The sequence below is a fragment of the Notechis scutatus genome, chromosome 3 (genome assembly GCF_049901735.1).
Source record: "Notechis scutatus isolate UNSWTSFEM ecotype Mainland chromosome 3, rNotScu1.2, whole genome shotgun sequence".
Taxonomy (NCBI): domain Eukaryota; kingdom Metazoa; phylum Chordata; class Lepidosauria; order Squamata; family Elapidae; genus Notechis; species Notechis scutatus.
The window spans coordinates 107,383,442-107,406,446 of NC_142011.1; the positions used below are offsets into that span (position 1 = coordinate 107,383,442).

General features: G+C 38.8%; 1 protein-coding gene across 3 annotated transcripts in view; it reads left to right on the forward strand.

Moving 5' to 3' along the window:
* Window positions 1–23,005, forward strand: part of TNR (tenascin R) — a 481,637-nt gene that overhangs the window by 203,457 nt on the left and 255,175 nt on the right. The window contains exon 2 of one of the 3 annotated variants that reach the window (XM_087960907.1): window positions 19,092–19,161. The exons of the other annotated variants lie outside the window; for them this stretch is intronic. The gene's annotated coding sequence lies outside the window, so the exon portion shown is untranslated. The remainder of the gene's footprint in view (window positions 1–19,091; window positions 19,162–23,005) is intronic. 3 annotated transcript variants of the gene reach the window in all.

Below are 23,005 nucleotides of genomic sequence, written 5' to 3' on the forward strand. Positions count from 1 at the left end.
TGCATTTTGAACTATCTTATCTTTTTCTATGCCAGAACTGCTTGCAAAAGCAGTAGAAGAAGTTCATAGAAAACTTCAAACAAATATATTTGGCACCTTTTTCTGTGGAATTTGTGTGCGGGAAACCAAAACAGATATTGTGCTAGAAAATAGAGAATTTTGAGGAAATGACCTTGACCATGAAGCGTCCAAGGCTTGTTTCTTCTTGAGATATTTAACCAAGGATTATAAAGGGTGCAGCTAGGCTATTCTGCACATATGTATTAATGGCCACGAGAGGTGTGGGTTTCAGAAAAAAAAACCTGCATGTTCCTTGCTCTGAGTAGAGAAATGAAGTATCATTAGAATAATCCATGAAATTCTAATACAACACTCTCAAACCTTCTGCTTTTCCACAAGTTAAACAATTTTTGGAGACTACCTATTTCTCCCAATAAGCCACCACAATTATAATTTTCAGTTAGACTGCCCACTGAAAGCACAGGGCCAGTTTAAGCAATATGAAGGGCCAATGCCACACCAGGTCTAGAGCCTAGTCCAAACACAACAGCCCAAAATTAACAGTGCAGATGGATTCCTATAAAGTAAGAGGCCAAAATGAGATGTTTTCAAAAGGGAATTATTCATTCATTCATTCATTCAATTTCCATAGCTTCCCATCTCACTTAACGATTCTGGGTGGCTTACAATTCAAATACCCGTAGAACCTCAACTAAATTGTAAATATGTATCTAGAAGAAACATGTTCAATATAAAATGTAAATGTACCATACTTTTTTTAAAAAAAAACACCAAATTCTTTTTTTAGAGAAAGACACATTTCTCTTGGCAGAGGGAGAGAGACTGGGAGAAAAAGAAGCTGCTTTTATTTATGAAATGCTATTTTCTTTGCTCTCTGTCCTCTTCGCTTACACAGAACTGCTGTACAAATTGCCTTCATTTCAGTTCCACAAAGAAACAGAACCAAAAAAAAAAAAAATCCATCATGATGACAGCCTTTTAGTGTCCATTTATTCCTGTCCTGTTTCCTGTACTTTAGCAAGTCAACTATGCAGAAGAAATTCTGTCTTCTTAACCCACAACTACTAACTTTCCTCAAATCTGAAAAAAACCCTGAAGATCCGAAATGCAGCATCGATTGGATCACTTCTGCCTTCCTGCCTGCGCTCAACTCTCATCTAAAGCCCGTTCTCCCTTATCTCTTCTTCCCTCTCTGGGTCCACCAATCAATAAATGGAATGGAAAGGAGGGGATAATGTAACACTATGTTACTGGACTCAAAATTACTGGACTCAAGCTTTGGACAATTATTCTGATGGGCCCAGAGCAATGCACTTCTTGGTCTCAGCTCAGTCCTAAAAGGCAATAGGGAGGGATGTGAACTGGCTGGTGGGATAGCAAGATAATTGGAAAGTGACTGGGGCCCAGTGCAGACACAGTCTGGTAAGCAAGTAGGACAGATTCTTCTCTGTCATAGAGGGCTGCCAGAGGAAAATGTTTCTCTCATTCTCCTTGGTCTCTGCAGAGCCATTGCCATCACATATGCTGCCCTGTCTTGCCCTCTCCTCCTCCGTGCCCCACGCTGGTCTTCTGCATTCGGCGATACAGACAAGCAGGTAGGAACCAGAGCAGATTGCAGAGACTGGTGGTGGCAGTAGGTAGGAGACCATCACAGATAGGCAGAGGCAAATAGGTAGGTAGGCGGGCTGGGGTGGGGGGCGGAAGGGAGGGATAAAAAAGCTCCTAATTTAGAGACTCCCACTTTTCTGTATTCCTGGCAACTCTGCAAACGTAAATCGTTTAAATAAATAAAAAAATAAAGCTTCTATCTCCATTAAACTAGGAAAAATGCTTTGATTTTGTGTTATTATTTTGTGTGGTTAATGAAGTGTTGAGAAATCTTTGTGCCTATTCTAAAGCACACTGAGCCACATCCTCTCTCTTTCTCTTTCATGACTGTTTCCCCGCCTTCCCGCAAATGCTTATGTTGCTTCCAGGAACTCTTTGGCTGGCTGCACTCTCTCTTTCCTCTCCCATTACATTAGAGCCTAGTGGCTTTATTCCAAGCGAGGGAAAACAATGTGCCCATCAAGCATACTGCTTCAAGGGCATCTCTGAGGAAGAATGCTAGGTAGGAAGGCAGTCTGCATCATTTATGCAAACACTGCAAGCAAATCTAGGGAAAGTTTCACAGAGGTTAAAAAAATATTCCTGTGGAAAAAGGGCCTCCTAGAAATTGGGGACTACTTATTGTTTCCTTAGTCCCTGGGGGGGTGTTCCCCCAGACGAAGCTGCTCGTTTGTCTGAAAATTCAGTCCCTTTGCCTTCTTCCTGGGTTCCTCAGTGGAAAATGAGAATTAACCTAAGGGTTAGAAAGAGTTTCAGACTGAGATATTTGGCCATCTTCTCCAATCCATCCATCCTGCTTAGTTCATCAGCTTCCCATGAGCAACTTCATCCTCTCCCCTGCTAAACTCCGTTGTCAGATGCCACATTTTGTTTTCAGGCTCTGTGCCCGTCTCCAAATCTTGCCCAGAGCACATTTGTGGGAAAACCTTTTGTGGCACAAGGGCTGCAATTCTCCTCTTTGACTAGAAAAAGTACAAGGAAGGGAGGATTATTGCTGAGAGCCAACATTTTGAAGGCAGCTATTTTTGACATTATAACCCTGGATTTTGACAATCTGTCATGGAAACATCCTTCAAAGCCATGGAACTAAAACAAGATTGTATATATGAAAGCTTAGTTCTATACATTTATAACCACAGAATCCCAGAATTGGAAGGAATGTTGTTGTCAGGCTGTGCTCCATTCAAAATCCAAGAAAGAAATACTTAGACTCTTTTAATTAGAGAAAAGATATCTTTTACTGGAAATGAAGTGGTAGCTACAGTAGAATTCTGAATCTGAGGAATTAGGCGCACAAATCACATATACAAAGTGTTGGAAATGATCCCACCCCCAATAGTTCAAATGATTCTTCCAATTACAAGTTGTGAATATGATCATGTGGACATCCTCAGGTGGTGATGAGGCTTCTGTCCGTTGACCTTGGCATACTTTGATAAAAGTTTGCAGTTGCGCAGAGGAAAAAAAGCTAAGCAAGAAATAGCAACCTAAGGAAGAATGTCCTCTTCCCCCACCTTCATTTTATACAACACTAGAATGTAACACCTCCAGCTCGCTTCCCAGACTTTACCCCCCTCCTCCCCCCGTTACTTATGACAGCCGAAAGATGCAAAGCAATAGCAGAAGATCTTGAAGGCTGACAGTCGTTCTCTGCAACCCCTTATCACATTTGGGATGTTTAGTTAAGATACCTCTCGGATGTATTTTGAGATGCCTACTTTGGCTCTTATAAAGCCATCTTCAATCCATGGCATGAGATCTTTAAATCTAGCTGAATGGGGTTGAGTCCTACAAATGATGGGAGGGATTCAGATGTTCTTGATTGGGGAGTAATTAAATCGACTTTTTTCTATTTAAAAATATGTTAAGTGTACTTTTGAAGTCATACTGCAGTTTTCACATTTTCCAGCTCAAAATGTTACATGAAAATTGAATTATTATGTTTGGAATCGGAGGCACTAAAATGTAATATTGTAGTCAGTACAAGTTGCAAGGAAGGAGAAGGAGCAGTTTGAGGCTATTGTCTCCACAGATCCTCATTGCTGTAGAACAATGATAACAATCCTTTCAGGTCTTGCAGTTTTTTGTAATTGAAAAACATTAAAAACAATGGCAAAGTTTTTAAAAAAATTAAAATTCTAAAATAATGCAGCTTTATTTCCAGGAACCCAAGGAGGGGAAGATGGTTTGGGAAGAGAAAATAAATGGATGAACAGAAGACTATTAGTGGTGTCTGGAAATTGTCTGGTGATTAATTAAATTGTTGTCATGATTGTCCCATAGTTTAAAATGGAATTTATGCTAGGATCCTTCAGAATGAGATGGGTGCTGGCCCAGATGCAAATGTGGGGGGCTAAGCTGGAGAACTTGGAAAGTGGGAGAATGGAGTCATCTTTTAGTTCTCACTTGTTTCAAGTCTGCTTGGGATGGTTGCAATATCATGTCTTTTTCTCTGCAGGCCTTGAGAAAAAGTCTTGATCTGTTTTATGCTGATAAATGTTGATATTGGCAAAGAATTTTTTTTACAGATAGTTCTTGACTTCTGACTGTAATTGAGCCTGGAATTACAGTTTTAAGTTGTTACAGATGTAAATTGAGGTAGTCGGGTGACTGGAAGTAATTTTCCAGACTTTTTTGCAGCAGTTGTTAATGAATACCACGGTCATTAAATGAATGCCATGGTTGTTAAGCAAAAAACATAACAAATTGAGGTCACAGTCACAATATACAATGACGTGTAAAGCTGACCACCCAATGTCTAATAATATAACTGCAGGGAGGGGTGGGTTTGATGTGAATATTTATACTGCCCCATTTACAGAATGGGGCAGTAAAGCACTTATTCTGTGGCCGTCATAACTTTGAAAGGCCCTAAAAAGACCTATTGTTAAGCAAGGACTACCTGAATTTGGAAAAGCCTGCTGCACTTCTCCACCATAAAAGCTGTGTTCCTCATAGCTTACTGTATGGTTGGGCAGTTACTAGGATGTTCTGACAACTCTTCCTTATGTGTATAGAAACGGAAAGCTGTAATATGCTGAAAACAAGCAAGAGAGTATTTTTGATGGGATGGAAAGGCAGAGTCTTTCATTATGCAGTTTCATGCATGTAGAATAATTTCATCCTTGTTCCAGAAGAAACTAGAATCTGTATGCCTCTGCCTGCCATGAGATAAAACCCTTCAGGGATGAAACCTATTCTCCATGTTGTCCAAAATGAATCTGTGACCAAAAACAAACAAACAACCCTCCAGTTTCAGACACAAATAACACCTAACTGTCCTCCAAGATGTTTTTTCAAATCACAACATCTTCAGGACCAATTATATCTGACCAATTATATCTGGAATTGCTGTTTGAAGACAATTACCTCACAGCTATGGCAATTCCTATGTCAACCTCCCCTTGTTCTGCTTTCTTTCAAATACTTTGAAGACAAACCAATTTTAACCTAAATGACTTTTAATGTGAATAACATTTAGACATCAAAGGGAGTTACTTAAAGTCAACAAATCAAAATTAAGTAACCAGGAATGGACAAGACTGAAAGCTGACTATGAATTGAAGGAATTATGTAAATTGCACACATTATGCTAATATTATTTGATTGTGAATACAAATGCCAACCAGGATCAGTAGAAATATTTATTCAGCTTGCCAGTCGTATTGGGTTAGGTCCTCAGTATAAAAATAATGGACTAACAAAAGGAAACAAAGGGGGAGGATACACAACATATGAAGAAAGGAAGAAACATTAAGACTTTTTAAAAAGGAGGGGAATTGTAAACATATTTGCTTGAAAGCAAACTCTGCAGGTTTCAGTGGGAGTTCCAGAAAATGTCTATTCAGAACTGATGTTTGGCTGAAAGATAAGAGTTGCATTCTCCCCAAATCTTGGGATCCCAGACTATCAGTTCCAGACCTTTAAAATTATGCTGATCTGCCCCATCCTCAGTTATCTGAGAAATGCAGTTTACAAATGATGCAGGTTACAAGTCCCAGACGCATGGAACAAGGAATATTTTGGAACAGATATTGGGTTTAGAGAAGAAAGACAGATTGAAAGTTGCATGAGGGACAAAAGATAGAATCAATGAATCATAGGGCTGGAAGGAACCTTGGAGGTCTTTTATTCCAACCCAAGGCGGGGGTCCTTATACCATCCTGGACAAATAGTTGTCCAAACTCTTCTTGAAAACCTCCAGCAATGAAGTACCCTCAATGTTAGGAAGCAAGCTGTTCCACTGATTAATCGTTCTCACTGTCAGGAAATGGCTCCTTATTTCCAGGTTGGATCTCTCTCTGACAAGTTTCCACCCATTGTTTCATGTCCTTCCCTCAGGTGCTATAGAGAATAAATTGACTCCCTCTTCCCCATGATAGCTCTTAAAGTGCTGGAAGACTGCTATCAGGTATCCCCTAAACCTTCTCTTCATAGGCTAAACATTCCTAGTTCCCTTAATGGTTAACTATACATCATATGATTTAGCCTCCATGCCCCTTATCCTTTTTGTTGCTATTCTCTACATTCTTTCTAGGGTTTCAGCATCATTTTGTACCATGGTGGCCAAAACTAGACACGGTATTCCAAATGTGGGCTCACAAGTGCATAAAGAGTGGCACTATTATTTCCTATTATAGCAATAGCACTTAGACATTTACAGCTTCACAGTGCTTTACAGCCCTCTCTAAGCAGTTTGCAGAGTCAGCATATTGCCTCCAACAATCTGGCTCCTCATTTTACCAACCTTGGAAGGATGGAAGGCTGAGTCAACCTTGAGCCTGGTCACATTCGAATTGCCAAATTGCAGGCAGGCAGCAGGCAGCAGAAGTAGGCTGCAGTACTGCATTCTAACTACTGCACTACCACAGCTCTTGATGCTATCCCTCTGTTGATCAGCCTAGGACTGCACTGGCTTTTTTGGCAACTGCAGCACACCACTGACTCATACTTGAGTAGTGGTCTACTGGGACACCTCGATCCCTTTCACAAGCACTACTACTTAGCCAGGCACTGTCTATCCTATATCTGTCCATTTGGGTTTTTCTGCCTGAATGCAGGACCTTACTCTTCTCACCACTGAACTGCATCTTGTTGGATAGGGTCCAGTGTTCAAGTCTGTCCAGATCCTTCTGAATCTTGAGTCTATCTTCCAAAGTGTTAGCAACTGCTCCCAGTTTTGTGTCATCTGCAAATTTGATGAGCACCCCTTCAATTCCCCATATCTTGATCATTTATGAAGATGTTTTAGAGTATTGAGCCCAAAACAGAACCTTGCAGTACCTCACTGCCCGTACATAATGTAAACTATATTATTGTAATCATAGGGGAAGAACTATTTTCTTTAATCTGCTGTTTGCTAGCTATTGGATTGGGCAGATGAAATATATACTGGGAGTCATGCAGGAAATCAGCCTTGCCCCTCAGTTGTCCTCATTGCTCTTAATAAGACATATACCCCCATAATTTTGGAATTGTTTAAAGAGCAACAGTCTATATCAAGCCATGGGTATTGCAAGATGATCGTGTGATTCATTTAATAGTTTCCATCTCCTGTAACAGGTTAATAATCAGAAGCTATATAGTAAATGTATTCTCAAAAGCAGAATGACTTTTATTTGTTCCACTTGGATAATGGTACCTGAAGGCCAGATTGAATTTGGTGGGATCCCAGATTCATAATGAGTCCCTGTTTTCACAAAAAAGACTTTTAGGGGGCTCCTTTGGTTCAAATCAAAACTCTTTTGATGACCTCTCATTTTTGGCTGCACAATATTCACTATAGTAGCTAAGTCATATATTCATTTTCCCTTAACAAAATATAGCATCTTCCACCCATTGTAGCACCAAAATAACAGTAATAAAGGTCTTAATTCATATCAACAGTATTTGGATGATGCTGTGAACATGCATTAAATTTTGAATGAGCAAATGCCTTTAGAGAACTTCCTATGGTAGGCAACTGTTGGACATTGTTCTTTTCAACCATGTTTCCTATATAATAATTTAAAAGAAGAAAACATACTATTTAAAAGGAGAGAGCAGAAGAACACCAACTTTGGCAGTGGACTTGTCCACGTTGACTGGAAATTTAGTGGTGATGTGATAGAGTCAACCGATGAAGTCAACTTGGACAAATGTAAATGGATGCTGGGAATAAAGGTTTTAACCAACTTTCAAACTGCCCAAGTCACAGATCACCAAAATGAAAATATAGTGACTGCTGGTGGAAACCTGCCACTTGGGCTACTTTTGAACGTGGGTCTACCATTCTCCTGGAAAAGTAATACCTATATATAACTGTTGAGGAGGGTTGCAGGAAGAATAGAATAGAATAGAATAGAATAGAATAGAATAGAATAGAATAGAATAGAATAGAATAGAATAGAATAGAATAGAATAGAACAGAACAGAATAGAACAGAATACTTTATTGGCCAAGTGTGATTGGACACACAAGGAATTTGTCTCTGGTGCATAAGCTCTCAGTATAAGCAGAAGGAGCTCACATGGCATAATGAGAAATCCTTGACTCACTTCATCCTGGCCCAATCTGTATCCTACCAGCCTGACTGATATGCTTTTTTGGCAAATTTGCCAAATTAGTAAGAGCTGCAAGGAAGCACCTGGTAATATCTTACAGAGTGCTGTGTCTGAACAGTACTTAGGGAAGCATGGGTCAGCCATTACACTGCCAGTTGGTTTTCACAGAAGCCCAAGCCAAAATGTCAATGGAAGGCAGTATGAAATGGCCGAAGAGGAGAGGTATCCCTGCCGCAGCCTTGAATTGGCCAATAGGAACCAAACAGATTCCCACTCCAAATGTCATCACGAACGTCATGAATGAGGCCTTATGAATTGTATGTCAAGACTTAAGAAGGTATTTGGGCTGAATAAACTGAGTAGTTGGGAATGAGGAAAAGACTACATCATGAGGATATGTTTATGTCACGATAAGTAGGAGATGTGGATAAGCCCAAAGGGCAAGGGTCCCACTGCTCTATCAGTCTTGATGAAATTCCCTAAATGCTTTATTTCCCTGTTATTCACCTTATTCCAGCAAATTCCTTCACCTGGTTGTTCCTAAATCAAGCGAAAAAATTTCATTCCCTTTACACCCAGGTATTATTTAGCTCAGCCCATTTCATCAAAATTGACTGTTAATGTCTCATATAAGTTGTAGCTCAGCCCATTTGTCCAGGCAAATTGAGAAGGATCCCTGTGTTATATGTCCATGTGCCTATTTAATACATTAAGATTCTGGACATAAAGCATACATCAACCCAATTCTAAGCAAAAGTTGGCTGGTGAGTATAGGATTGCATTGAACGCCTCTTCACTACCACTACTATTACTGCTGCAGCTGCTCTCAGTATAGAGCTTTTGAAATTGTTTTCATTGTTTAAATATGTGTACCACGGCAACAAAATCAAAATGTGGGGAAACTAAATTTGAATCGTAAAAATCCTTGAGCAGTAATACTTTCATGATTATTCACACTTATCAGGTTTCAGCTACTTCTATTTGAGTAATCTGAGCAAAACAATTAGGGTAACATTTTCTAAATTTTTGTTATCAAGAAATGCTACTCAGTTCAATGGGAATTCTGTACTGGATTTGAAAGATTTTCCACGGGGAGTGGAAATGTCTCTTCTAATTTCCAAACTTATGCATTTCTCAGAGGGTTCATTGCAAGTCTCAATATATTATTTAGAGCAGATTCCTGCATCTGTAATATCAAGGTGATGAGAAAGATAAATCCTATTTGAAATTGTAGTGGTTCACGGCAGTGGAAAATTCAAGACACTTGTGTCTAATTGGCATTTATGGGACTCACCTTGTTTTTTACATATCTTGAAATAATAAAGATTTTAAAAGTTGTATCAGATATGAAGTACTTTGGCATTTCTTCTTTTGAAGGGCTAGCATAACATTGCCAGTATGTTTATTGCTTAATTAAAATAACACCAGAGGGTATACATGGAGTAAAGTATGAATGCCCCATCTCAGGAATTAAGGCTTTTATCAGTTCTGCTGAGCTATTGGGTAGAGAAATTATCATGCCTCTTTTGTACTAGATTCCATTCAGTTTGCTGAAAAAAATACTTCAGAAATGTATTTAAAGAATGTCAGGCTCACAGTGTGGTGTTCTTGCACTTATTTTATTTCAGAATAGTCAAATGGGTGTCAGCCCAAATCTCCTGTCTCCATCCTTCCATTAAATTCCAAGGAAGGGCATCAACTCCCTATAGGCCTCTTGATATGCTATTGTTACTGCTAAGGGAGAATCCTGCCCTTGGGTGAGAAACTGAAGCATTTTCCTTCCCCTGGAAAACTCAACTCCCCAATTTCTCCACTTACCAGTGTTGTATTGAAAGGACATTTGTGCCATGTTCTATTCCTTAAATCTTTTCTTTCACACACAGACCTTCACGGTTCCCTTGTTATCTACATTTTTTAAAAACTTCCCAAGCCGTTGCAAATACTCAAAGGACTGCAACTGAGAAAGCCATCGAGCCACAGCAGTGCACGCTCAGCTGCTATTCTGAGTAGATACGGCTCTATTGACACTGCTCCCCATATGCCCATCTATCACTCTTTGACAAATGATGTTAGTTTCAGACAGTGGGGAATTGTTAAATGTTTAGCACATCCTTCCCTGAGTATACAAGGGATGGAATTCCAGCATCAGGGCTAAGTTACTAACTTGATTAGTGGAGCAGAGAGGTAGGGCCATTCTATAGGACTTCATGGGGGAAAGTGAAAAAGCACAGCCTATAACAAAAACAAATGGTTTATAGTCTGCTAAGTGGGCAAAAGCTCCAAGATTAACCATTGTAAGCTTGGTAAGTGTTAATAAAGGAATCTGTATATTTCCAGTCTTAAACCTGGCAAAGCCATGGACAGATTACAGGCTGCCATCTGTGAAGCTGGCACAGATCCAAGTCTGGGCAGTGCAAATGTTGATGCTGAAGATGGCAAGAAACTGTTTGTTGGCCATGCAGATGGCACAGCTGGCAGGTTTCCATTTGGTGTGAAACCTGCTTGATATCACAATAGGAATTGCTCAGGCCATAAAACATAAGGGGAACTTTGGCAGGATAGATAAAAGGATACAATAATGGCATTCCGGTAGCTATTAGGGCAGGATAGATAAAAGGATACAATAATGGCATTCCGGTAGCTATTAGCGCCAACTAAATATTCCCAGTTTCACTGCTTGGTGGAGATTTACCATCTCCATGGGGGTAAAATGATGCCTGAAAACACTGAGATGGCACAACAATTCATGTTGTACTCTGGGGGTTTCGGTATATTTCTTCTCAGCTACTTTCTCCTTTTTCCTGGATCCATTGCCACCAGAACTCCTTCCCCTTCTCCAGTGTTAAAAAATGTATTCCACAACTAGTCATATTGATATGTCATGATTTCTCTGAGGAGAAGAACCATATGAAAAAAAAGACATTTTTTGAATCAGCACTGGAGCATGTCTGAAAAAGAGAGATATTCTTGGCTCTGCTAAAAATGTTTATGAAAACAACATAATGAGAGTAGTTAGAGTACTTAGCAGTCGGGCCAGGATCAGGAGTAAAGCTAAAGAACCACCCCTATTGAAACACTGTGTAAGTACTTGACTTATGACCACAATTGAGCCCAAAATTTCTGTTGGCAGTTTTAAATGGGTCAGAGTTGTGGCCCATTTTACAACCTTTTTTGGCACTGTTGTTAACTGAATCCCTACCATTGTTGAATGAACCGGCTGGGAAGGTTACAAATGATGATCACAGGACCACAGGATTCGCAACTGTCATAAATACATGCCAGTTGTCAAGTGCCCAAATTTTGATCATGTGACCATGAGGATGCTACAACGATTGTAAATGGGAAAAATACTCATAAGTTGCTTTTTTTTCAGAGCCACTGTACCTTTGTTCACTAAATGGTTGCAAGACAAGGACTTAAGAGGGCTTGTGGGGTTAGGGCCTCACTCACTAGGCAATGTAAGAGGAGGCATATGAAAATATATGTCTGAAGCTTAACACTGCTTTTTCAGGAATGCTTTATACATGCCACATGTAGGTTTTCAGTGAACTTTTATTCAATGATTTCATTATTAGCTGTAAAATCCATGTGAACAAACATCCATATTTAAGGACTCTGCTTTAGATATGATTCTCTGTCAAGATTATTTCAGCAAACCCAATATTTTTATTCCACTGTATTTTAGAGGATCCCAAACTTCTCTTTCAGCCCAGTTGAATTTTCAGCCCAGTAACCCCAAAACCAGAACTGAAACTCATAATGTTGACCTGACATGTATATAGGAAATTCCAACCCCAGCAAATGCTTTCAGAGTCTTGCAAAGCTTTTTGGCCTTCTCATCTCCTCCATTATGCCCTGACACTCCTGGGCATTGGGGAGTCACCCAGGAAACTGTTGGGGCAGAAACAGCTGATCAGCATTGCTAATACAGGCAAAGGAAGGGCAGGGTGTCTCTACTAGGGAAGGATGCATTGTCCCACTCATGAAAAAGTCAAAAGAGCGGCATGGAGAATAAACAGGATTGATAAATGGATTGGAGCATCTATAGGTGGGGTGGAGGAAGACATAAGAATATAAATAAGATAGCCTAAAAGCTCAGGGTGGGAATGGGAAAAATGCCATAAAAGGGTGAATGTAAAAGAAAGCAAGCACAGTATGGGGACGTGACAGAAAAACGAAACAATGACATAAGCTGCAAGACAGATAGCATGAACAAGGGAGACGTGGCTGCTAAGAGGCATAGGGAGATGAATAACCTGTGTGAAAATAGAGGGGAGTGGTGGAACCAGCAAATTTAAACCCTTCAGCAAACAATATCCCACTAGAGAGATATAGAGCTCTTAATTGGAATTGCAAAGCCTGAATCGTTCATGAGCTTCATAAGGTAGAATTCAAATAAATGCCTGTCCCTTTCACATTGTAAAAAGGAATTCATCAAGAAAATGCAGAAAGTCTCTGTAAAGTCATTTCCATAGTTACAACGGGACCTTTGCTCATGTCCATCAAACTGCAGTTTACAGCACATAATTGGAAAGGTACTATACCCTGGTTTTAGAGCATGGCTTCTTCCAGTCACTCAGGAAACCATAGTAAGGGGAAGGAGCTGAACTGCAAAATCGTTTGTAGATGACCCATCAGTCTTTCAAGAATGCCACTTTCAGAGTTTGTGAATAGAAAGGATTACAGCTAAAGCAGCTGAATTACTGGGATGGCTGCAGCAAAGAAGGAGATTGACTTTCTGCCCCCTCGTGAGTAAGCAAGTCCTAAAGACTTCTTGCATTCTCAAAGCAGTTTTAATGTGAGGCCTTAGTGAACTCCTGCCATGAGTCTGATCCAGCTAGAAAGACTCCACTGCATACTTGATATAGAGGAGCAAACCATGCAGGATGTATCTACAGCAAATTATCATGTGGACTTACTGAATTTCACATTTTCAAATTGTTGAGCACCCTGGCATTTATTATTCAAATTCATCTAGCTTTTTTTTCAAAACTTTACAATTCCATTTGCTGTTAAAAATGTATACAAAGTTTGTATTTATAAAGACATTGTAAGGAAAATATTATATGAGGAGAAAGTTTTAGAAAAATTATTAAACACAATTACAAATTTTAAAAATGCATATCTTTGAAGAGATATGGACCAAAATAAATAATTTGGAAGGGCTTTTGTTATTGTTTAAAAATAAAGTTTGGTGAACTAAACTTGACAAATGTAGAGTCCAGGAAAACTGTTCAGTGAAAAGAACAATATGTGCTTTGCAGAAAGAAATTTAATTTTCTAACATAGCTAGTAAAGGATTTCTATCTTGTATAATATTTAATGAAAATTTTGAATAAACGATAATGAGAAAGAAAAAAGAAAGAAAGAAAGAAAGAAAGAAAGAAAGAGTAAGGAAGGAAGGAAGGAAGGAAGGAAAGAGAAAAAGATATACATATAGAAAGAATGAAAAGTAATAGAAAGTAGTTTCCAACTGTAGCAAATGTAAGTACAATTATAAAATTACCTTTGTTCCTATGGTCACAAAAAGAAAAACTCTCTTTTTTCCATTATCTATTTTTCATAATCTTAAAAACCATAAATCATAAGATCATTTTTTCTGTTTAATGCAAAAAGTGCAGGAATAAATATAGATGTTGTTTTTTCTCTAGCCAAAGAAATCAGTTTGGCCAACTCTGCAATTTCCATCATCTTCACCAACCATTCCTCCTTTATGGGTAGTGCTGAGTCTTTCCACTTTTGAACAAATAATATCTTGCTGCAATTATCATATATAAAAAAGTTCCACTGCTGTTTTTCCAACTGTCTGGCCATCAGTTCCAAAAGAAAACTGTCTACTTTCAGTTGTCTCCCAACTCTTTCCTGTGCATTTGTTGCAGGGGTGGGATTCAATTTTTTTAACAACTGGTTCTGTGGGTGTGGCTTAGTTTGTGGGTGTGGCTTGGTGGTCATGTGACTGGGTGGGCGTGGCCAACTCGATGTCACTCACGTCAAGGGGCCTTTCTCCTCGCCTGGCCTCTCATGACAGTGGGGATGCTGCAACAGTCATAAGTGTGAAAAACGGTCATGTCACTTTTTTCAGTGCCATTGTAACTTTGAATGGTCACTAAATGAACTGTTGTATGTCAAAGATTACCTGTACAAAAATATGAAAAGCTTCTTTGCTTGTGTAGGGAGTTAGCACCCACCCCTCTTCTAGGAAAATGAAATAGTTTAGGATATACTAAAAAAGCAGAATATTTCCCCTAAAAAGAGAAATTCAGAAACAGAAACTCACCTCAAAAGCAGAAGTTCACCACCCACCTTTGTTAATGGGTGGGCCATTAAGGCCTGGGCCAGAATATTCTACATAACAAAGGTGTCTACCTATCTCACCACTTGGCCTGGGAAGATTGCATCAGCCAGCACTCAGGTGAAGCCATGTGGTCCAGACAAAGCCTACAAAGTTAGCTAAGACCCCTGCCCCTGGGAGTCTGACAGCCAATGGGATACATTTCTTACACAGGAACAGGAAACACTAAGGTGGGGCCCAACAGAGGCTATAAAACAATTGCACTCTCAGCATCTTGCCCCTTTTCCTTTTTTCCCTTCACCTTCATCTTGGAGCATGTGATCGTACTTTTCACTTTGGAGCTCCAAGCCATGTAGTCCTGTCCACCATTAAACCAACTTTCCAAACAGCCTTCATGTTTCCAATGTCTTTTTCCCCACTTGGACCTGAACCCAGAAGGATAATTCTTCCAACACTTGCAAAAAGCTGCTCTAAATACCAATCATTAGATTAACAATACCTGCAAGCCGGAGTTTCAAATCAGGCAAGGTGCCAGAGCACCTCGAGGAATTAAAATAGTTAAAATGCAATGTTAACTATCAGCAGCCTACTCTTGCTCATAAAGTGAAACGCTTTAGCAGAGAGGTCATTTAAGCTCTCCAGAAAGAGCACACCCAGGAAAAGCAATCCTTAGATCCATTTGCACCCCTTAAAGATACCAGCTGGTCTCACTCACCTCACAAGATATTCTAAAGAAATCATCCAGATTTAAGGAAAGATCACATGCCCCCCAGAAAGGCAGTAAAAAAATCAGTGCCAAGCTTGCATCCTGCCTCTTGGAAGTACACCCCAAAAAGACAGTGCCAGATACCACTAAAGTAATGAAGGGAGACCCCCACCCCAGATAGAAAAAGAAACCATGAGGCAGGAAAAAATTCAAACACAATACAAATAATTAAATCACAACATTAGCTGTTGCTTGCTAAACCAGAGAACAAATAGACACAGGAACTAGCCAGATTTCTCAACCCAGTTTCTTTTCAAGAACAGAGATTAAGCTTTTTCCTTCCAAACAAAGCTGAATAGGGAAAATTATCCCATCAATAAACACAGGATTAAACGTCACCAAGCACGGAATTAACCTTCACCAAAAACCAGTTTTAGACCAAAACTCAGAAAGAGTATGTAAACTCACATTTGAATGTCAATCTTTCTAGCTAGCCAAGAAGCCTTGCTGAATGTCACTCATCTTGGTTCCTTGTCATTAAAAAGCTTCTTTCCGCAGTTCTGCTTCATTATTCAATTATTTCTTCAAAGTGCTGATCACTGCATGCCGGCTGGAAGCATTTCCAGGGGAGTATTTCCTCCCAACAGCAGTGTAAAAAGCTTAAAACAACCCTTCCCCTTTAAGAAAGTATCAAGAAAGAAAGAAAAACCTCCTTCGGAGACAGTAAGTCTAGGCATTCTGCCAAGAATGTAATAAGGGTGGGAAAAAACCCAAAAGGAGGTTTCTTCTAACAACTGGTTCTCTGAACTGCTTAGAAAGTTAACAATGGGTTCTGTCAGAACCAGTAGAATCCCACCCCTGATTTGGTGTGATTTGCATGCATTATGAACTCTCATTTGAATCTCTTCAATTCTTCTTTGAATCCTTCTAAACATTTTCTTGCCTTCTTTATCTGTTGTTATGTAGAAGCAGCTAATTACATGTGCTCTTTAATGGTAAACACAAGGCATTCCTATGAAGGTCTGGTCCCTTTGTCTAATTAATTCCAGTTTATGCAAAACAACTTTCATCAAAAATAAAAATAATAAAAATAGAAAAAACACTGTCCCCTTTCTCTCATTTAAACTTTGTTAAATCATTTCCTTGTTAAGTTTTTTGCTAAGGATTCTTGAATCTTTAAACCAACCCTTAAAGTCTCTTTATAATTTTGTAATCCAGAAAAGTGAAGCTTGCCAAAAGGAATCTATGTTTGCTGCAAAAGAAATCTCTCTTTATCTCTAGATTAATTACTTCCAAAAGTGTTGACCATCATATCCCTCTGCTCTTCTGGGTATGTCAGTCTGCCATAATTCCTCACTGGAAGCTCCTAAGGATCTCTATCAACAAGCTGATTGCCTGACATGATCATCCTGCTGCCTCAAGAGGCTTTTATCCTTTTGAACTACATTTCACCATTTTTGGCAGTGTTTTTAGTGAATGTGAGAAAGTGAGATATACAAAAAGAAAACCATCACAAATGCCATTAAAGTTAAAAGTCTGCTTATTACTGAGCATATCCAAGAGGACATTTATGGCTCCTCCCCGACTAAATTTGAGCTGAACTTAATGAAAAGACAGAGACGTGATATGTTTCCAAAATATTTGCCTTCTCCATGTTCCTACTTCTAATTTCTGATTGCACATCTTTATTGCGGTGTGTGTGTGTATAATATTGGGTCAGCCCTAAGGAGCAGTGGGGGGGGGGGTATCTTGCTCTTCCTTTATTGATGTGACTTTACTGTTGCAACAAGAGAACACAATACATAGGTGATTCTTTGATTTTACATTTTAGATGTTTCCAGTACATGATCACCTGTTGCTTAAATTAGAAATGCTACTGCAATTATCTGTTCTCTGAAAGGATTGCTCTTAGAAGTTGGGAACAAATAAAGAACAAACTGAGATTTTTGAAAGAGGCTGCCTGCTGATGATGCCGAGACAAGTTTAGCCTCATATGGTGCCATCAAAGCTATCTATGTCTCGACTCAAAGACTCCATGCATCAGATAAGAAGTGACTTTTTTTTAGAATGAAAGCATAAGATCTTGACAATAGAGCTGTATGTTCATCTCTGGCAGTTTATACCCATCATCTATTTGTAGTAGAAAGATAGTAAGCCCTAAATGGCCCTACCCAATATGAGGAATTGATGGACTGGCTTAGAAGTTGAAAGGATTATTTCATACTATCTCCATATAGAAGGAGAAACTGAACTGAAGAAAGCATCTATCCAACTGTGGCTATGAATGCTGATCCCCATCATTTTGCTACATTTTAGCAGCATGACCAAAAAACAGAATCTAGCAGCAGAATATTGATTTAGATGGGATCAGGCTTAGCAGTTAATGCTTCAGATCACTACAGAGTAAACTCAGTTTGTAGACAAGTCTTTCTTTCCTTCTACATAGAGATGACCAATCTGTACTTCATGGCACACGTCTCTGTTGTTCTTGAGAAACAAGGGAGTCAGAGTAATATCTAAGCCATCTGAAAAAGAATACACACACACACACACACACACACACACACACATATGTATGGCATTCAGCTTTGTTCGGGTATTTTCCCACGTCATTGTAGTTGTGCTTTTAAAGTTGTAGCGACATTTCGGCAGAATCTCATCTGCCATCATCAGGCTTCTGTATAGTTTTCGTCTGTGAGTCAGACTTTTACAGTGGTTTCAGATTTAAATTTGGGGCAGCCTATTGCTGTGCCAGAATGGTTTTTTCTTCATTCAGATTGATTGGGAGTCTTGGTCTGTGTTTATTGGTCTCGGAGTTTGCTGTGTTCTGCTTGATTGGTGTCTCTAATATCTTCTGTCTGTTTTTTGGCAAACACCTGGGCACAAACAGATCCCCCCTGATACCTCCAGCTCAAACACACCCCAACCAGGCACCCAGATGAAACCCAGCTTCCTAACTAATGATAGCCGTCCATTTACCCGAAGCCAAGCTGCACTAAAGGCCTCCAATAAAGTAACACAATGCTGCCAGCCAATCAAGATACAAAAAGAGCCAAAAAACAGACAGAAGATATCAGAGACACCCATCAAGCAGAACACAGCAAACTCCGAGACTAATAAACACAGACCAAGACTCCCAACCAATCAGGATGAAGAAAAAACCATTCTGGCACAGCAATAGGCTGCCCCAAATTTAAATCTGAAACCACTGTAAAAGTCTGACTCACAGACGAACACTATACAGAAGCCTGATGATGGCAGATGAGATTCTGCTGAAACGTTGCTACAACTTTAAAAGAACAACTACAATGACGTGGGAAAATACCCGAACACCATATATATATATAATAACATGGCAACATTTCCCTGACCCAGGCAAGTGCCCCCCCAAACCTTCCTTTTCCTGGTTATAATAACTTTTTTCTTATACATTTCTACTAAAAGTTTTACAAATAATATTAAAATTAACACAAACCAATGAAGGGTCAAAGAAATGGAGAAAAGAAAGAAAGAAAGAGAAAGAAAGAATAAAAAATAGAAGGAGCTTCTGATTTCCTTAGCAGCAAATATAAGCACAATTACAAAATTATTTCTTACTGTATGATAAAAACTTTTTTAAATAACTCATTTTTCTCTGTTATCCAAAGTTTTATTTCCTTATAAGCAAAATCACAAATCATAAGTGGTTTTTTTTTCTATTTTATACAAAAAATCTATAAAGGAGTATCTAAATCTGCCATCAATGTAGTATTATTTTTTCTCTAGTCTAATCAATGTAGTTAATTTAGCCATCTCTCCTAATTTCATCATTTTCACCAACAATTTTTCTGTTGTGAGTAGTGTTGAACCTTTCACTTTTGAGTATATAATACTTTTGATGCAGTTGCCATATAAAAAACAAACTTTCATTAGTTTTGTCTAGTTCCCTGTCAATTAGTCCCCAAAGAAAAGTCTCCGGCTTCACTTCAACCCTCAAAATCCTCTGAGTTAAGGTATGTATTTGTTTGTATCCAAATTAATTTGGCTTTTTTTAACATGTCCACCAAATATGCTAAAATGTCCCTTCACATTGTTCACATTTCCAGCAACGATTCAAAGTACTGTCTGTACCTTCATACATTCTAGACTGTTTCTCTCATGATAAATAACAATGATACATCATTTTATAAACGTTATCTTTAAAGCTAGAACATAATGTAAATTTCAATCCTTTCATCCATACATTTTGCTATGGATGTACTTATATACTCTAGACAAAATATTTAGCCCATATTAACACACATTCTTTCAGTTTCTCTTCTGTCTATATTTCAACAGAAGCTTATACATGTTGGTAATAATGTGTTCATCATTACTACAAAGTTCCATTTCAAATTCAGTCTTGCATTGCTCAAATTACAAAACATTTTATCTACTTTAGACCTTTCTGGTAATTGTACATAAGAAAACCATTGACAAGAATATCCTTCTGTTGTCAATATTCTCTTGATTTCATTTTACAATGTAATCTAATGATAAAATCCGACTACACCAGTCTTTATGTTTAATTATAATTTCTTTTCTATAAAATTCTTCTTGCACTGAAAGCTCCAAAGGTCTTTTGAGGCAAAATGTAAGTTTATATTTATTCCATACTCTTAAGTAGGACTTTTTAAGGCAACCTAAACAGAACCACTACAATGCTTTCCCTTAATAAAGTTTCAATCCCTTCTTATACCCACTGCAAGTTTAAATCTGGAACTTTTTTCTTTTGGTTTGTCACAACTGACCACTTACTTGGCATTTTCCCCATTAAGTGTGAAGTGGTATTCTTGCCTGGGGAAACTCTAAGTTCCAGCATAACTTCCACTAGAGGGATACAGGACCAGTTTGACAAATCTTTTTCTAGAATGAGCTTAGGAAACATATGGCTTTCATCCAAATATATTGCTTTCATTTCACAGAACATTTTGAGCTAAGCAATTTGCAGAAAGTAGCCATCCCAAAATTGCCAAATACGTTTTGTCACTCTTTTTGGCTTCCTTTGACTTATGACATTTCCTCACCTATGTGAAGAGTGTATGCAAAACTTGATTCACTTTCTCTATTTTTTCTCCAGTTTCCTTCTCTGGCAGTCATTTAGTGTTTCCCCTGCCATTTCCCACTTCTTACTCAAAGAAAAGGCTTTGTTTTATTCTTCAGCTATGTAGAGCTGAAGCTATGTATTCTGCAAGCATCTGCATTTTATTTTATTTTATTTTCATTTTTCAGAGCCAACTACCCTGACATTTATTTTATAGTCTAGATTCAGAGATAAAAAGCAAGATTCACATTATGCTAATTCCCTGTAGCAGAAGATGCTAAATGCAAACAAATACATGCTTCTGTTTTTCAGATTCATGCAGCCTGACTCCTCACTCTTTCAGACGTGCCATTCACACAAATGACTCCTTATTAATGGCTTGCCCTTTCAGAGGACAAGACTTACTGGACTTCTCCTGGTTCCAGGCAAGGCCTTGCTACTCTGACAGCTAACCAGCCTCGACTCACTGATAAATTTGCTTCCCCTGCAATAGAATGTGCTGGATGAGAAGATTGCTAGTCCATCCATTAGACCAGCAAAGGCGGACCTTTTCTTGATGTTGTTGAGGGCTGCATTTTTGCAGGAACAATTTGATTGGGGCTCCTGCATCATATGGAATAGGTGAGGCTAAAGCATGTGGGGCACTATCAGAGGAAGAAGTGAGTCAAATCCCCCTCCCCCATTCCTCCCTTTTTTTCTTTCTTCACACAGCAAGCTGCTGGGAAAGGGGGCCGGTTGTTGTTTTTTTGAGATATGAAGTGATTGCTTACAAATGAGGCCTATCCCTGCATTAGGGAAATTTTGTGCCAGGCACAAGCTATTAATGTAAATGGAATTTTACAAAATAAATTAGAAAAGAAAAGATCCCTGCCTCAAATAATTTCTAGTCCAAAAAATCATTATGGGTGTCTTGAAAGAAGGAAGGGAAGAAAATGCCTGTAGTTCAGCTATAAGTGCTTATGCTACATTTCAATATATAGGCCTTGGAGTTGTGCCAAAGATGTCATACTAATTGCCGTTTTGATTTACCAAATTGTGAAAAAGAACTTTTAGACCTTAGAATGCCACACAGTTGTGCCTATTTATATCCTAAGAAGTTACTCTGCTACAATATCGATTTAAAAGCAGAATGTTTTCTTTAATAAGCTGGATAAACTATACAGGGGTCATTGCTCTGCAAAAATACAGATCAGATGTGTGAGAGAGAGGGGGGGGAAAGCGGGGAGGAGAGAGAAATAGCAGATGAACGATAGGTTTGTATCACACAGTGTCTTGATATTAAAGATAAGCGGAATCTAGTATTACAAACTCTAAGGAAATTGCAAAAATCTGAACAAGACCAATTAACAGTCTAATAAAATCTCTTCTGAAGATAGAATCAAACAATGGTTTCTCAATGATGAGCACCAGAAATTCTATACTCTCCCTGATATATTTAAGGTAGCCTTAGTAGAAGAACATTTTCCCTTGAATTTAGATGTCAACATTTTAGCCTTTTTTTTGGGACAACCAGAAATAAGTGCAGGCCATTAACTTCCCCTGCGGGATTACTTACAGCGCTCTGTCTCACTCTTCCTTGCTCATTCTTTCTCTCTTCACCTCTCTGTTAAAATTTCAAATGTTTCCTTCATTCTAATATTTCAGGAAGGCAGCTAGAATATAGGTAAGTCAACAGGAAAGAGCAATGAGTGCAGGAAATCAGTTAGAAAACAGTGATGCTGCAGAAACTTTCTAATAGAAGTAACACCACAGTAGCTCATCTACAGTATGTACCAGATGGAGAACAGTGTCTAAATGAGACAAATCTGTCAGATGCACCCCCTCTGGACCTGTTGGATGAAGCTGACCATTGGGTTTCTCTCAAAGGTTATGCCTGTGAGCTATATATATGTACTTCTAAACATAGGTATGCCTAAGTGAACTAGCCCTGTTATTGAGAGCATATGCTCCATTTTAAAAGATAGTTGTGGACCATTTTTAGTTCTGTTCTTGACCTTCCTCATTCAGATACTCACCCGGCTAGCCAGTAGTTCAGTCATCACTGGCTGAATTGCTTTTTATATAAGCCTGCTCTCTGTTGGGATGCCAATAACTGTAGGTAATTCCAGTTCCCAGCTTCTCTCAATTACTGTGGCTTCAAAAATCAGAACTTACCTGTGGCTATAAGTCATCTCAACAAGTTGTTCACACTATCATTTGCTGCAATGCACAGCTCTAGGGGAGCATTGGTTCTATTTCAAGGCACATTGACAAATCTCACATGGTTAGGATTATGTCCTGAAATCTATTAAAATGCACATTGGTTCTTTGACAGAAAGGCCAACATAGAAAAGTAGAAAGACAATCCAAGACATAAGACTTGCAACAAATGCTGGAAGTTTACAGTGACCCTGTTCAAGCCTCCAGCCAGGAAGGTATGTTCCTTTCAAGGATAATTAATTCCATTTCATTTCATTCCGTGTTTTTTCCCTCCTGGTTTTTTTTTTAATTTTTCCAAAGACTGTTGTGATTCTTTCCTCACTGAACTTGCTTAGTTGATTTAGTCTGCTTAGACATTTAGTCTGCTAAGACATTTTACATCGTAGATATTATTTTTTCCCTTTTCCTGCAAAAAGTTGGGTTTCCACCCATGCTTAAGGGATGTGCATGCATATAGCCATTTTGGCAACTCAAAATAATTAAGCTGCTGGCAGAATCACAATATGTTGGAATACAAGTTTTTGCAAAGCCTTTTGGAAGCTTTCCTGTAAAACAGGTTTCTGATCTGACTTTGC